Below are 18041 nucleotides of genomic sequence, written 5' to 3'. Positions count from 1 at the left end.
GAAGGAAGGAGAGAGGCAGGAAGAGGGAATTGTTTATGGAATACCAAAGGGAAACAAGACAATATGATGCAACTCAGGTTTCCACTCATGTACTACAAATAAACCATTTAAAATACAGTAAAACAACAGAAATTACTATCTCACAGAGACAAAAGACAAAAGTTGGTTTTCAAACAGCTTCGAATTACTGAACATAATCTGAAGACTCATAACCTGTTGGTAGTACGTGAGAAACAAAAAGGCAGAATTATATATTCTAAAGTAGCACATCTAATATTCCACTTATATTCTGTGCAGTTGATACCCACTTATTTGAATGACATAGGTTGAGCCCACACTTGTGTTAGGCTCTGTGTGGGGGAAAAGGTGCAGACAAATTCTGGAAGCATTACATATGAAGAAACACTTCTGATGAAAGTTCAACCCAGTGCCCTCTAAAAATTGTCCAACACTGCTATTGAAAAAACCCCAAGCCAAAACCAAAAAACAAACCAAAACCACCAAACAAAAAAACCCCTCAAAGTTACCAACTACTAGAAAATGAAACCTGCGAGGAAAATTATATAGACACAACAGACCAACCATACATTAAAAAAAAGTTATATATCTTGATGATACCCTTGATACTTTCTAATGCTGAAATAGATTAACTCCATATTCTTGTAGCTATGTAACCAAGAAAAAGTCCTACCTTGGGAAATGGTGTTCAAATTCCACACAACTCATCAGTGCTATTTCTTTGCAAATTTCAAAAACAACTGCAAATGCATCATATGCACAAGTGCTAGACTTAGAAAGCTTCAACCAAAAATCTCCTGAATGGGGTCAGTGGAGGAAGTAGGAAAGCATAGGGATGAAGTTACTGCAGGTCTGAACAGTCTTCATAGACAAAACATGGTTTATATACATTCCCTCTTCCCATCACCAAATTGTTACAGGGAAAAAACACCTGTGGGTTGCTTAATCCAGTCATTCAGCTCTTAGGAGCATATGAAGACAGTCATACTTTTGCAGAGCTATCACAGAATAGCATTTAAGATGAGGATTCATTCAAGGGGAACTATAATATTATTCTTTTAAAATCCTGCCAAATAGGCAACAAATTGCAGGAGTTAGGAAGTCCAGCTCTGGCATGCCTGTCACGGAGTAAGTTCTAGTATACTAGAGCTTCCCAAGCTTCAAGTATAGGAAGATGTCCCTGAACTTGGGGGAAAAAACAACCCCACCTGCCACCACCATCTCCCACCAAGTTGACAAAAGACCAATCACTGGATTTTTAAGACTTAAAGAGTTCACAGAACACCTGGAAAGTTTATTTATGAACTCTTCCTCTGCAGATTTAGACACTCCAATAACAGTATTTGTCTCATAAAAACTGGTGCCATGGTTAATTTAGCTTTAATCAAATAGAAAAAAAAAAAAAAAAAAAAAAAAGACATTCTAAATAGGACATTCCTGCTAAGAAGAAAGCAGAAGCAACCGCAACATGTTTATATGGTTTCTTAGTAGTTACATAATTATAAGTCTATGCAGCATCACTTGTGGAATTTCATACTATTCTTTGTTTCACAACTGCAGTGCAATGCTCTTAAATGATTACAGCTATTGAGCAAACTATCTCTACGCTAAATCCAAAAGGCTCTACAATGAAACTTCATCTGAAGCTTGGGACTTCCACATGACTGAACACTTATTTCTCCAGATTTGGAGAGTTAAAGATTTGGAAGTGAAAGAATTATCTAGTGCATTAGCACCCATTGTCTCTTACAAATGAACTACAACCATGCCCTCACACAACCACAAACTAGCACCTCACTTACATGAAGTGGTTGTTGTTAAAAACCAAGGACATCTCATACATAAGATTATTTCCAAATGTCTCACTGAAAGCTTCAAGATAATCAGTCCATGTAGCTAATAACTTGATCCTCTGAATGTTTACTCACATGATTAATTGCAGTAAAACTCAAAATTAAATCACAGGGACTATTCACAGAAATAAGGTTTTGCAGGATAAGGGCTTCAGGCCCCTGTCTTTATTATCTGCCAAACGTACTATGGTAACAAGAGTATACAATGGTAGCCGAGATCTGACCTAATAAAAAGTCTTTGTTTAGGATCCTAAGTGGCAGTAAGAATTTAATAAAGCATATGCACTTGCCCACAAAACAAAATCCCAGAAATGTAAGAAGAGTCCTGTAGAGGTTGCAGTTTCACTGCCTTCCAAAGAAAATAGGAAGCCAATTCATATAAAATCTAATCATAATAAAAATCATAAAAATCTGTTCCTCATGGCTACCACTACCCTGCAGTGTCTCCAAAGCAGTGCTGGATTCACTGTTCAGTTTGTTGCAAGCACACATTTGTTAAACAAGGTTTCCTCATCCTAAAGCTCCCAATCTCTGCAGAACTGGGATCTCAAACACGTTCAAACAAGCATTAGAGCACTACTACTATCCAGTTTCCTCTGCTGTTTTGGCCTACTGAGCTGACATCACTCAAGTAGTTAAGCCAATGTCAGAGGCTCACAGTTTGACCTTCAGTATCTTTCTCTCTAGTTGTTAGAGATGTAATTAAGCACAATTAAATAGGTTATGAAAAAGAAAAAAAAAAGCATAATTGGCAGAAATAGGAAAATTAAACTTATACAAGAATATTTGCCCAATGACTTGTTACACCAATCAACAAGCAACAGCTCAGAGTGACCCACCAACCAATAAAAATCAGATGATCTGGAAGATGCTGTCCATCTCATAAAACTCATCTACCTCAACCTAAAGGGGAGCAGTACATCTCTACCTTCAGGGATGCCTGACTGTGGAGGCCCTCCAGTGATGCTCAGGACCAAGCTCATGCGGCCATAACCGACATGCTCAGCACCCTGCTCTTTCCACCTACTGACAATTGCCGCTCCTGTCAGCAAGGAAAGAGGAAGTAGAGATAACCACTTTTCTGTAGCTCTGAAGTGTTCTTTGCATTCTTAATCATTCTTTCACAGAGGCAATAAATATCCAAACTCCTTCACACAGATCCAATTGTTGAGTAGAAATTAATGCATGCATTTAGTCTGTCCTGACCTAAACCACAACACCCACACAGCTAAGTTCTGACATGAAAAGAGGTCACAAATCAACCTCTTAGCATCCCTTAGGCAATTTCAAGAAAAAAATATATCCTTTTTTAATTTAATCATTATTAGAAACATCACTTGGACATGAATTTCTCTCCAATTTGGATGTCAACAGATCAGCAGGCATTGCCATCAGCCCATAAACAGGCTGCTTATTTCACCTGTAAAGAGGATTAGTCTGCTGCATGTTGAGGTAGCAAGTATAGAAATAGACAGCGCGGCATTTTACCTCCATCCATCTTAAAAAACACACCCTACTCTGAGAAAATGTTAACATCCCATCTAAGTTACTACCTCATCATATGACTGGACTTCACTGCCACAAGACAGAAAAAATTCACTATATGGTAACATCATCTCTCCTTCAAACACATTAAAAATAGATTGTTCACCCCCTTGAGATCTTAGCAGCTCATCTGATCTTACAGTACATTAGCAAACCTAAGTAGACATGAATTCTTAAAATAAACACAGATACAACCAGAACACCAGCAAGTAAATTATACTCACATAAACCACTGAAGTGATATTGGTGAACTTCTGGAAGCACTGAAGAATCATGGAGGACAACCAGCATTTCATATTCATTTGCAAGAAAACACCACATGCAAGGTTTGGTCAATCTACCTGTCATAGAATCATAGAATGGTTGAGGTTGGAAGTGACCTCTGGAGATCATCTAGTCCAAACCCTCTACTCGAAGCAGGGTCAGCTAAAGCAGGTTGCTCAGGGCCATGTCCAGTCAGATTTTGAATATCTCCAAAGATGGAGACTCCACAACCTCTCTCTGGGCAACCTCTTCCAATGTTTGACCAACATCCTACACCAAGCAACTTCTGACTCAAAGCTTTGTCTTGAATGACATTTTTCCGGTTATGACATCAGCAGTTTTAACATGATTCCTTAGAAGCACAGCACATAGAAAATCTTGTATCCCCCCTCCAGGGTGGAAATGATGCAGAAAATTTGCAGAGAGGGTGTGAAATGGAAAATTCATTGTAGTACATTATAACATCTGTAATCTGATCATTTAAAAATAATTCAGGTTTATTCATGCAGCTGGGAGACTCAAATGTATTGGCTCACACTTTCAGCAGCTCTACTGAGTAATAAGGTTATGCCCTTAGAGTAAGAGAATCCAAAGTGTCTTATGTGAGAGCAGTAACTCTGATGGCAGAACCCTCATGCTCTTGAGAAACAACAGCTTCTTCTTGACCTAACAGAATGAGGCTCAGGAAACTAATAGCTTACATAGGTAGCTACCACTTTTGAGGGGTTAAATACATGATTCCAACAATCCCCAAGTCAAGAGGCGTCAGATATGCAGATTCACATACTGGCTTTCCATTACATTTACTTCTTGAAGGTCTGATAAAGTCCTACTCTCCTCTCCTTAGGTCACTGTACTATTGGACAGTGCTGTTTTACACCCTATGCTTGATCATAGGCAAAGAAACTTAACCTCTATATGACCTGAAAGGCAACACACTGCCTCCCTACTCCTCCCACCAAAGATAAAAGGTCAATAGACCAAAAGGAATTGGTCCATACCGACTTCAAATTACATTAATTTAACTTTTGAAATGCACTCCTGGCCAAGAACTCAAACCCTTTCTTGCACTGTTGGCTTTTACAACTGTATGAGAGGAGAGTAACAATTCAGCAGTTGAGAGCTAATTAACTAGACTGAGAGCTGTCTGGCTACTCCCAATTTTCTATCAGCCATTTGTTAACATTTTTACACTTGTCAAGTTCTTTAACTGGATATAATAGAAGAATGGATTTCAGAGCACATCAGCACTCGAAGTTATATACCCTATAGCCAAAGCCACTCAAATGTAGAAAAGCAAGGAAAAAACTAGACTGTGAGATAAAAGCTTCTAATTAACCTAGGCAAGACAAACTATCTCTTATTTATTTACATTGCCATTTATTTATTTTCCAACTAATGCTCATCATACAACACACAAAAATAGATCCCAGTAGGATGAGACACTCTTTATGGTTATTTCCCTCCTAGACTTTACCACATTACCAACTAAACTACTTAGATATTGTATACAATTAGTCTCCTCTTCCATACACACCATAGTCAACAATGTATCTGAGAACTGATAATCAGTCAGAATGACCAAAGTGACACAGTGAAAAAGTGACAGTTTTCTCCATTCCCAGATCTCCAGGATCAAGTTCTGGACAGAAGCAATCTGCCAAACACAACATAACTCATCTTTGGAAATGATAAAGAAACATTCATATCTGATTTACAGCACAGACCACAAGATCATCACTCTAAGTAGCCTCACAAGTCTAGCCTGGACTGGAACATCCACTTTGTTCAAATAAAGAATCATAGAATCATTAAGGTTGGAAAAGACCTCTGAGATCATCAAGCCCAACCGTTAACCTAACTGCCAGGTCCACCTCTAAACCATGTCCTCAAGCACACAAATTTTTGACCACTTCCAGGGACTGTGATCGCACCACTTCCCTGGGCAGTCTGTTCCAATGCCTAACCACTCTCCATGAAGAAATTTTTCCTAATATCCAATCTAAACTTGAGGCCATTTCGTCTTGTCCTGTTGCTTGCTACCTGGGAGAAGAGACCAACCCCCACCTCGCTACAGCCTCCTTTCAGGCAGTTGTAGAGAGCAATAAGGTCTCCCTTCAGCCTCCTCTTCTCCAGGCTAAACAACCCCAGCTCCCTCAGCCACTCCTCATAAGACTTGTGCTCTAGACCCTTCACCAGCTTCATTGCCCTTCTCTGGACACGCTCCAGCACCTCCATGTCCTTCTTGTAGTGAGGGGCCCAAAACTGAACACAGTACTCGAGGTGCGGCCTCACCAGTGCCAAGTAAAAAGGGACGATCACTTCCCTGGTCCTGCTGGCCACACTATTCCCGATACAGGCCAGGATGCTGTTGGCCTTCTTGGCCACCTGAGCACACTGCTGGCTCATGTTCAGGCAGCTGTCAACCAACACCCTCAGGTCCTTTTCTGCCCAGCAGCTCTCCAGCCACTCCTCCCCAGGCCTGTAGCGTTGCATGGGGTTGTTGTGACCCGAGTGCAGGACTCGGCACTGAGCCTTGTTGAACCTCATACAGTTGGCCTCGGCCCATCGATCCAGCCTGTCCAGAACCCCCTGCAGAGCCTTCCTACCTTCAGGCAGATCAACACTTCCACCCAACTTAGCATCGTCTGCAAACTTACTGAGGGTGCACTCGATCCCCTCATCCAGATCAGTGATAAAGATGTTAAACAGAAATGGCCCCAGTACTGAGCCCCGGGGAACACCACTTGTGACCGGCCACCAACTGGATTTGACTCCATTCACCACCACTCTCTGGGCTCGGCCGTCCAGCCAGTTTTTAACCCAGCAGAGAGTGCACCCATCCAAGCCATGAGCAGCCAGCTTCTCCAGGAGAATGCTGTGGGAGACAGTGTCAAAGGCCTTACTAAAGTCCAGGTAGACAACATCCACAGCCTTCCCCTCATCCACTAAGCAGGTCACCTTGTCATAGAAGGAGATCAGGTTGGTCAAGCAGGACCTTCCCTTCATAAACCCATGCTGGCTGGGCCTGATCCCCTGGTTGTCCCGCACGTGCTACGTAATGGCACTCAAGATGATCTGCTCCATGACCTTTCCCGGCACCGAGGTCAGGCTGACAGGCCTGTAGTTCCCCGGATCCTCCTTCCGACCCTTCTTGTAGATGGGTGTCACGTTTGCTAACCTCCAGTCATCTGGGACCTCCCTGGTTGACCAGGACTGCTGGTAAATGATGGAGAGTGGCTTGGCGATCTCTTCCGCCAGCTCCCTCAGTATCCTCGGGTGGATCCCATCTGGCCCCATGGACTTGTGGGCATCCAGGTGGAGTAGCAGGTCACTAACTGTTACCTCTTTGATTATTGGGGCTTCATTCTGCTTCCCATCTCCACCTCTCAGCTCAGGGGGCTGGGTACCCCGAGAACAACTAGACTGACTATTAAAGACTGAGGCAAAGAAGGCATTAAGTACCTCAGCCTTTTCCTCAGCCTTTGTGGTGGTGTTTCCCCCCACATCCAACAAAGGATGGAGATTCTCCCTGGCCCTCCTTTTGTCGCCGATATATTTGTAAAAACATTTTTTGTTATCTTTAACGGCAGTGGCCAGTTTAAGTTCTAGCTGGGCCCTTGCCTTTTTTTAATTTTCTCCCTGCATAATCTTACAACATCCTTGTAGTCTTCCTGAGTTACCTGCCCCTTCTTCCAAAGGTCATAAACTCTCTTCCCCCCCCCGAGTCCCAGCAAAACCTCTCCGTTCAGCCAGGCCAGTCTTCTCCCCCGCCTGCTTGTCTTTCGGCATATGGGGACAGCCTGCTCCTATGCCTTTAAGGCTTCCTTCTTGAAAAACATCCAGCCTTCCTGGACTCCTTTGCCCTTCAGGACTGCCTCCCAAGGGACTCCCTCAACCAGACTCCTAAACAGGCCAAAGTCTGCCCTCTGGAAGTCCAAGGTAGCAGTTCTGCTAACCCCCCTCCTTACTTCTCCAAGAATCAAAAACCCTATAATTTCATGGTCGCTGTGCCCAAGATGGCCTCCAACCACCACATCGCCCACCAGGCCTTCTCTGTTTGCAAACAACAGGTCCAGCGGGGTGCCTTCCCTAGTTGGCTCACTCACCAGCTGTGTCAGGAAGTTATCTGCCACACACTCCAGGAACCTCCTAGACCGTTACCTCTCTGCTGTGTTGTATTTCCAGCAGATATCTGGTAAGTTGAGGTCTCCCACGAGAACAAGGGCTAGCAATCGTGAAACTTCTCCCAGCCACTTGTAGAATGCTTCATCTGCTTCTTCATCTTGGTTGGGTGGTCTATAACAGACTCCCACCATGATATCTGCCTTGTTGGCCTTCCCCCTGATCTTTATCCATAAGCACTCAACCTTATCATTACCATCATTGAGCTCTATACAATCTAAACACTCCCTAACATACAGGGCTACCCCACCACCTCTCCTTCCTTGCCTATCCCTTCTGAAGAGCTTATAGCCATCCATTGTGGCACTCCAGTCATGATTCCGTGATTGCGACTATGTCATAGTTTTCCTGGAAGAAGGAAGAAACTGTTAGCCAACCACCAAGTGAGTTAATCAACTTTACCAGTCACTCTAGAACTTCTGCCTAATCTGAGTTGGAAAATATGGAATTAAATTAACAAGAGGAAGAAGGCAGAAAAAAAATACTTGCTTTTTCTTTAGCTTCATCACCAGACAACTGAAATGGCATCCAGACTGCAGTGAGCCTGTTATTAATGATTCCTTTCTCAGCTTGACATTAAATTAAAATCTTCAGCAGACCAACCATCTTTGAAGTAATTAAAAGGTAAATACACCACCCTGCATGTCAAACAGCAGTCGCTCTTGACCTGAATCTACAAGTACATACAGCCTTCCTTTAGCATTTTCATTTATTTAATAAATAAGCTACAGAAAAAACATGTACTTGCTGCTGTAATATACATTTTTTGCTATTTCCTTCCCCCATCCTCCTCTTTCTTTTGCCAACAATCAGAGATCAGGGAACAATTTGCAGAAGAAACATAGTTGTTAATTATCACAGGAGGCCCAAAGACACATTTTTAATCATGGCAACTGATTTATTGTGTGATTTATTGCATTCCAGCAGTATGACCCATTTACTTCCCAGCAAGTGCTACTACCCTATGATGCTTTCTTCCCATGATTACTGGTATCATCCCAAAGCAAAACTACTGGAACCCTAAGAACTATTATCATCAGTAAAGACTTTGTTCATTGAACCAGTGCAATGAAGCCCCTATTGTCCACAAGACCATGGAAACAGTTAACACCAGATTCCATTTTCAGTATCTTTCAATACAAAAATCTTCTCTTTCATATTTTCAGGATCACATTAAATTCTGTCTGTCTTTATCAAGCTTTGCAATATCCGCTTTGTTTTCTCTTGCAAAATCATTCTCCTGCCTCTCTGTCCCATGGAATCACTCTATTAACAGCAAGTTTCCACTACATGTAGTTATGGCATGCCTTATCCTAGTCTTCTTTTTGCTGAATAGTTTGGCCTATTTGTTATTTCTACTAATGGTGACCCAAACTGCTTGTCTTCCTTGAAGGACCTTTCCCTCCTCTTCACAGAATAAACTTTTAGCCCCAGTCAATCACTTAATATATTTCTTCTAGAAACCAACTGTCCATGATTATATCATGAAGACTACTCAAAAATGAAGAGGTTTCTAAATCAAAGGGAAACAGAAGGCATGGATTTTATTGCTGTATCTTGGACTGATGTTCAGTTAACCATCACATCTCAAAAATGAATACAGAGCAAACACGACCTCCCATGGTGGGAGGAAATTTTTTTTTATTTTTTCAAAATAGTACTTAAAGAAAAGTTTCTTTGATAAGTGATTAGGCAAGAATATTTTAAAGGATACTGCAATAATTAAGACACTACCATCTCAAGTTGAACAAGCTACTGTACAAACAATAAAGCATACTTGCTAAAAAATAAAATCACATAAGCCTGAGTGTTTCAAATAGATTAAACTAGAAACAAAGATTCTCCTTTCTTCATCTCAAAACCCCTCTTTCAAACCCCTTCAGAGTTGAGTTTGTACTGCGACATCTGGGATAGCTTCATAAAACTAAAGATATGAGTAGCAGACTTGGAGTCTTTGCTACCACTTCTAAAGTTAAAAAAACAAAACAGTACAAACCGCAAAATAATCTCAGTTGACTCTTTATTTACTCATGTATTCAGCTTCTCAAACACAAGCTTAACAGGCAGAATAATACTTCCAAAGCTCAGGACAAATGAAGACTGAATTATGCTTATAAATCAAATCCCCTCATTCAGAAACTTCTATTAAAGCCTTTTCACTACTACTAACAACATAGCTCAACTTATGATAATCATCTCACTTCCTCCCCCTTTTCTTCTTTCAGTACTGGCATACAAACCATGCTATTTTATCTCTTTCTGTTCTCCTAGGTCTTCTGAAACATTTTATTTTCAACAAGTTTGGAGAAGTACTATGCTGACATTCAACTGTTTATAAGGTTAACTGCATCTGCCAGCAGCATCACGCCACCTTCTCCACCTCCTTGATTAAAGAATTTATAGCACCTCTGTGTGAGAAGGAGGAGGAGTCATCTCCATGGCACTAGAGTAGATATTCACTGCAGCCCGTAGAGGATCCATGCCAGAACAGATGGATACTTCGTGAAAGAACTGCATCCTGTGGGAGAGCCCACACTGGAGCAGGAGAAAAGTGTGAAAGAAAAGGAACAGCAGAGAGGAAATGTTATATACTGACCATACTCCCCCTTGTGCTGCTCATGGGGAGTAGAGGAGTCTGGAATGAAGGAGTGAAGCTAGGCATGGGAAAGGGGAGGAGGAAAAGTGTTGTTTTAATGTTTGTCTTTGTTTCTCACTACCCAAATCTATTTTAATTGGCAATAACTTAATTTTCCCCAAGTTGATTCTGTTTTTCTTATCAATTGCTGTCATGGGCAATCTCCTTGTCTTTATCTTGACCCACAAGCCTTCTCATCCTATCCTCGCCCCCCCCCCCCCATCCCGTCCCTGTCCCACTGAGGAGGGGGAGTGAGTGAGCAGCTGGGTGGGTGTGGTGTTTGGCCCTTAGCCAAGGCTAACCCACAATAAAGTGTTAAGCAAACCATTCAGTTCTGTCACTAGCAGAATAGTTTTTATCTGAACAAGTTTACAAAATGAACTATTTCAGTCCAATAGAGAGAATCTCCCATTAAAATGTTTATGACTTCCTACTATGATGCACTGTAAATACAAAACAACATCTAGAACAACAAAATAACACACATTTATAACAAAACACAAACATACAACATATATATACATATAACAAATGTATAACATACATATAACAAAATAACACACATTTATAACAAAATAACACACATAACAAAAACATTTTACAACTTAACATTCTTTGTAGACTGTTCCTGATCTGTCAAAAGAGGATCTCCTTCCTCTACAATATTTCAAATTATTCTTTTCCAATATTTCAGTGGGTTGGGTTTTTTAAATTATACATCCATATTTTTGTCTGTACATTTGGTTAGTGATTGTTTCATAATAGCACAAAGCTAGCTAATGAATATTACATAGCTATTCACCAATTTCACAGATTTAAGTTCTTTTCCCCCACAGTTTCATACTACAAAGCAGTGCTTTGCTTATTTGAGAAGTTATCTGCCAGAACATGCAGAGAAAGTGTTACTGCAAATTAGAACAATCTCAAATAATATTGTAATCCTACAGGTTTTATTTGTAAACCAAAAACCATCAGAGGAATAGAGTATTTATATTTGTTCCTGAGAGTTCCAAACTTTAAGAAATACCTGGGGTTCTTTTAAGTAACCTTCCTCAGACTGTAGCTTGTACTATAATAAAATTGTAGTGCTTCCAATTTCCTTTGTAAGCCTAAAAATTCTACTTGTCCATTCCTTACGGCCAAATGTACTCTACATATATGTTTGGACATCTGTCAGATGTTACAGTTCCCATCCAATGTTTCTTAGCTAGCTCTCTTACAATCCACTCATGGCTTCCAACAATCAATCTTCCTTTAAATCAAAGGCCACAACACTATTAAATTTGGTTCTATCTTTAGTGAATTATAATAATAATTCAAAAAAACCCCAAACAACCCCCAACACTCCTGCTTTCAGTAGCTCTACTTTCCATCTGTCATCCAATTATGTACTCGCACTCTTCATATCCTAATCACCCATACACAACATTTTTTACTTCCCCCCCGCGTATCAAAATATAATTTCAAATTGATGGAAGAAATAAATGCTAAGTGCGACCTTTTAAATCTGACATTTCTCAACAATTTAATTAATTACAAGTTTAATGATAACATATAAGGAAATCAATTGTTTAAAGTACTGTTTTTAAGTGGTGATCTGTGGACTATTTCTAATGGTCCTAAAAAAAGTAATCAAGAAAATCAAGTTCATATACTATAAATTATGAATGCAAATTTTCTAAAAGGGCTAGCACTGTAGAAAGTTTCTGAATGCCCACAAATCAAAAGCTATTACAAACCATTGGTTTGAACCAAAAAATTAATGTTCAATTGCAAAATTCATGAACTAATGGTGACTAGCATTTTTCAATACCATCTTTCCAAAGTTCCTTTAGCTCACTGGTTTGCAAAATTAAAAAAAAGTCTCTTAGCTAGTCTTCTGACAGCAAGGTAAACTTCAATTTCAGTCTGGGTATAATTACAGCAAGCAACATCATTAGCAGAAATTATGAGGCTGACTGAAACCTCTTTAGAGAACAAGGAAGAATACCCTCATGGAAATGAAACCACATTCACCACAACTCAAACATTATATCTGTTGTGATAACCTTTGGTTTTCTAGGGTGTCTGTCACCAGATGCGAGGAATATATAGGCCCTCCCATAAAGATCTTAATCTTAAATCTCATTTTCTCTTGGATAGCACGCTTCATGTTCAAGTGCAATGCATCTGTATGTCACATTATAGCACTAGCACTGAGTTGATCTCTCAAAAGATGAGGCTATTCACAATACAAAATAAATATCTAAGAATACTCTATACATAACAGAGAGGATGGGCATTTAGAATCTGACCCAAACCAACACAGTTCAGTGAGGAACTTTTTAATTTCCTTCAATGGGTGCTGATTTAGGCCCATACTAAGATTGGCAAATCGCATCCATCACCATCACATCAGGAAAAAAAACAGTTAATTTTCCCCTCTTCACTCAGTCACACTGTAACATTAAACAGATTTGAAATTGTATGTTCCACGGCCCACCTTGCAAAGGACTTTATTTCAAAGATATGGAGATAACTATAGTATCTCAGCAATTTGGGTGACACATCTGCAACCAGAACTTAAGAAATACATAACTGATAATGCAATATATTTTCAAAGTATGTTATATTATATACAGAACAATTTCTTGATAGACAAAATAAAATGAGCATTAATTTTAACCTTGCAGCAGATGGAATTACAAAGTTCATCACTAACAACTACCATCTTCCTATTCTTGGTGCATGCATGCAAGCATGGTTACTTGTATTCATTAGCTGGTCTCTCATCCTATCATTTCTACCATACATACATCTATATTTCACATTTCCTCTCAAGCTCTTCTGAGCATTCCATCTGATACTTTCCCCATGGACTTGCACTTTAAGATGCTCAGACACTAAAACATTTAATTTGAAATTTTGAGGAACTGTATCTACTATGCAACCGATGTGCAAATTGATGTTGGTGGGGAAAAAAAGTAAGGCCACGTGTGAGACCACCCTAAACTATTCCAGATGAAAAGGTAGGTTTAAAAAAAAAAAAAATCACTTCCTGTTCAACTGCCATGACATAAAAGTTTACAGCAACACCCTTGTTATGTTTTTCAAAAAAGCATATTGTAAGACACCAAAAAAGAACACCATGAAAGTTGCCATTCCCCTCCCCGCAAGGAATTATGCATTTTATAGTACCGAGAAGCTTCCTAGCATTATAAATATGCAACCTAGTGATTGATGGAAAATGTTCCATATTAAAGCACACAAAAAGAATGCTTTTGAGCATCAGAAGGTAAAATGCCAAAACTCAGGCCATCGTCACCACACAGAAAGAATGAGATTTCACGATGTTCTCTGGAAGAACCTGAGCAGCCTCGGGCTACAAGCACTTGCCTCCAAATATTACATGTATTACACACACACGCTATTTCTTTAGCTAACTGATCAAACCTTTAAATCCTATTAACTTTAACAAAAGAAAAATATATAGAAAAGTGACCTCAACATGAAAGCATAAAAGTTAAAAACAAAATAAAAGTTTTTCCTCTATGTGAAGGACAATCCAGGCAATTTCCTCCAGTTCTCATTTCCTGATAGCATGAAATCAGAAAGAATACCCATCACAGTCTTGTACATTGAAAAACTGAAGAAATCCGGGGGGGGGGGGGGGGGGGGAATTGCCAGCAAAGCTTAAAAAAAAAAAAAAATTGAGAGGTCCATAATGTTAGGAGCACTTCCCATCTCAGTTTTGTCTACTGGAAGCCCGCTTGCTCTCCTCCATTTTCTGGTGGAGCTAGAGAACACGACATGGCTTACCTGACTCAGATCACAGCTCTGCCAAATTAGTCACTTCCTCTTATACAAGCAAGCAGCTTCACCAGACACACACACACGCAGTCACACAAAAGCAGCAGTAGAAAGCACTCAAACTTGAAGGTCTTTGTTTCCAAACATTAGAAAACGAATGCAAAGCCCCCCCCCCCCCCCCCCCCCCCCCCCTCCTTGGCGGCGGCCAGGGGGGGAATTTTAACAGATCACATCTATAGGAAACTCCAGGATGATTCGTGTGTAGGATAGAAACCACAATGGTGGTGGTGGGGAGGGGGAGTTTAATCCAAAAGACATAAAAAGACCGTAGACTGCATGCGTGTATGGGAGAGAAGCTTTGTGTTGTGGAGTCTAAACTGAAACCAAAGCAAACAGCTTACAAATGGAGGACAGGGAGATAAAGAAATCGAAAGAGGGAGAGAGACAGAGAGAAAGCTGCTCTGGATGATGGAGAAAGGCGCGGGAGAAAACTCCTTCCTTGTCTGACTTAAGAGATAGAGACATCGGGGGACCGAACAAGAAGTGGGCTTCTTCCTTTCCTCCCTTCCCTTCTCTTTCTCGAAAAGGGAGCAAAAGCATGTGTAATGGCTTCTGCTCTCCAGCTGAACGCTGTCGTCCTCCTCCAAACAATGTCCTTCAAAGAAACCACCGCCCCCCCACACACACACGCGCACGCACATCCAAGACGGAGCCAGAAGCCCTCACATCCCAATGTCAGGAGAGCGGGGGAGGGAGCATAAATATCTGTGTGAGGGACCAGCTTTGCAAGAGGGGAAGAGAAGGGGGGGGAAGGGGACAAAGACAGAAAGAAGGTCACCCGATTGCCTGAGTCGTGCCAGCACGGAGCTTTTCTCTCCTCTGTGGCTCTCCCGTCTCTGATCCAAGTTCACACACAGCACCATCCAGACATAGCGCGCGCACGCACACACACACACACGAGCGCGCGCAAACACCCCCACCCCAAAAGCTCTGCTCGTATCTCACTTATCTCTCCATATCCCCCTTTAATGTAACAACAAAAATTAATTAGCCGCTTTCCTCCTCCCACTACCAGCACCTCCTCCTTCATGCAAGAGACCTCTCTCAAACAAAACACGCCGCTTTTTTTTTTTCTTTGCTTTTTTTTTTTCCCCTTCCTCTTTCCTCCCCTGGCCGAATGAATGGATTTCACAGAAACATGGTGGATAAAACGGCATGCACACACGAATGAGAGAATCTCTCTCATGCCAAACCAGAGATGGATTTTACTTGCAAGAACTTACAGGAGCGTCCCGGCGCCACTGCCACCTCCTTCTCTCTGCCTAGCTCTTCTTGTTATTGCTGTGGAAGTTGCTTTGCGAGTCTCGTGCTCCTTGGCAGGCAATGGAGGATCGCCATCTTTTCCCTGATCCCCCCCCTCCTTCTTTCACTGTTTTGCTGCGGATGACCTGAGATATCCGTCTCTCTCTCACATTCTGTGTCTCTGAATAATGATCTACCAGGGGGAAAGAAAGACGACAATCTCCTCTCCTACCACACAAAATGCAAGAGCACCAGGGGGTGCAAGAATCCTTTCTAACAACAACGTGTAAGGGAAGAGGAGGAAAAAGAAAGAAAACAGAAAAGGAAAGAGCAAGAATAAAAAGGAGGAAGGAGATGGGAGAGGAGGGAAGAAAGAAAGAAAACAAGGAAGAGATCTATGAGGCAGAACAGACGTAAGAGAAGATGGTAGAGATGGGAGGTGTTGAAAATGAAGGAGATTAAAAGGAGGAAGATGGTAACAAAAAGTTAAGGTTTGGGGCACTGAGTCACCCACAGGCCAGGAAGGAGAAGAAGGGGGAAAGATCTGAAGAGCACCTTCCAAGCCATTGCATTCTAAAAGCTTCCTGCACAGGGGCGCTCAGCAGCTCCTGCAGTGCTGGGGGAGCTGCTCGGGAGGAGCACTATGCTAGCTCATAGCTCTCTTCCAGCCATGGCAAAAAATGGTTTCTGCATGCAGATCTGCCCCTGAGGTGATCCCTCAGACACATCCATCTAGAAGCTAATCTTCCCTAAGCAAGGTTTTTTACCCTATAAAATGGGGTGGAGGCATAATGGGTGTTGGAGGTTGCAAAATATAAAACCGGATCTACCATGTGGCCAGTTTCAAATTCCCCTTCCAACTTACATCTGATGTAGAGAAAAGAAACTCAAATTGTCCATTTCCAGCATGTATTTTGAAGTCTTCTCCCAGAAATAAAGACAGGGTCATCTCTATTTTTTTTTGTCTCAAGCATGTAGAAGAATACTACCAAGCACCAAAAATATTTCCTAGATTTGTGAAATGTTTTGGCTGCAAAATAAAATAAGTAATCCTATTTAAAACAGACCGTCCAACCCCAAGTTTCTGCACTTTTGTGACTGATCATTTAAAACCGTGGAAAGTAACAATCAAGGTTCGTAATGAAATGGTGTCATTGTGATGGAGGTAAAAAAGCAAAGACAAAGCTGCCTTAGTCTGAATTTTTATTTAGTGTTGCTTGCATTAATAATAATCATTGTCCCGAGGTACCTCTTCTGCACATCTTCCCACACACACACACTTCTTCCTACAGCACCATCAAATTCTTTCCAGTTTTACATCTAGCACTGGAAAGCATGTGCGTGTGGGGGGAGATTAGAGGTTATATGCATACTCACCAAAACGATGTATGGGAGCGAGGCAAAAAACAATTTGAGCACAAGGGCATGACTACTATCGGAACATTGCTGGGATTTCTTGAGCCCTAAAGCACTACAATTTATATGGATGGAAGAGAGTAGAACCATAAAGCTTCTGTCACAGTGAAGGGGAAGATCCCTCCTCTGGTCTGAGGAAGTTTTATCTGAGTGGTGAAGCTGAGATAATCTTCTTAAAGGAGCCCAGATTTTATTGGCCACAGAAGAGATCGTGTACATTAGAACTTTATTCTTAAAACTATCCCAACTCAGTTACACACCAAATTGTAGCGAGTACAAAACACACAAATAAGGTCTCTCCCATTAAATTTTTCTTTGAGCCATACAAGTTGATTACTAAACAGGACCAAATTCTTATCCCTCTTTCCCTTTCTGTCCTTCCTCTCTCCCTTCAACGAATGGTTGTAAGAAACAGGAGGAAGAATAATTTCTGGGCAGAAGGAGCACTGTTGGATTTAGTGAATTTAAGGAGGGACTGTCTTTATGGCTGCCAGAACATGCATGTGTTCTGCCTGCAATTTTCTATAAATCATCCTCTTCGCAGTAACAGAGTGCCTGGGCTTTGCAATCTTTGACATACCATCAGGACCAAGGCAGATAATTTGCTTCTTTGTCTTTTAATATTAGATTTTAAATTAAAAAACAAACAAAATAAAACCCCACAACCACAAACCTAAAACACCTGACTTCTATCAAGCTACCCTCCAGGGAAACAATCCCATTTCAAAATGAAGGCTCTTGTGAGAACCTGGCATCAAGCCTAGGAAAAAAAGGTCTTCATGGAGGTAGGCTGGAAATGTTTCAACACTCTCTCCCCCCTTCCTCCCACTAGTTCCAGGGAATCAAATGCAGTCGTGATCTTGAAAGGGTTAAAGCCAAGATAGACAAAGCCACTGCATCAAAATGCCTCCTGAAAAGCCTAGGGGCAAGGAGTATATTTAAATATCTTAGTCACTTAACTAAACAAAAGAAAGGCCTTTGTAATTTAGAGAATAGTTAGAATGGTTGTAAGATAAGGGGGCTCCGGGATAATC

The 18041-nt window shown here is 41.1% G+C and overlaps 1 protein-coding gene across 6 annotated transcripts in view; it reads right to left on the bottom strand.

Annotated features, from left to right (window-relative positions):
- LOC104010611 (zinc finger protein 462) overlaps positions 1–16049 on the bottom strand; it is a 114114-nt gene extending 98065 nt beyond the window's left edge. For 3 of the 6 annotated variants that reach the window (XM_087762878.1, XM_087762880.1, XM_087762881.1), the window contains exon 1: positions 15573–16048. The gene's annotated coding sequence lies outside the window, so the exon portion shown is untranslated. Of the gene's footprint in view, positions 1–14298; positions 14417–15572 lie in introns of those variants that run through there. The other 3 variants (XM_087762882.1, XM_087762883.1, XM_087762879.1) reach the window with 2 other exon arrangements.
- Between the last annotated feature and the right edge of the window lie 1992 nt (positions 16050–18041).

Source organism: Nipponia nippon, unplaced genomic scaffold, assembly GCF_047370975.1.
Source record: "Nipponia nippon isolate SJK-2023a ecotype South Korea unplaced genomic scaffold, ASM4737097v1 scaffold_27, whole genome shotgun sequence".
In the NCBI taxonomy this organism is placed as follows: domain Eukaryota; kingdom Metazoa; phylum Chordata; class Aves; order Pelecaniformes; family Threskiornithidae; genus Nipponia; species Nipponia nippon.
The sequence above is the reverse complement of the archived record's forward strand: the minus strand, read 5'-3'. Positions and strand labels throughout refer to the sequence as shown.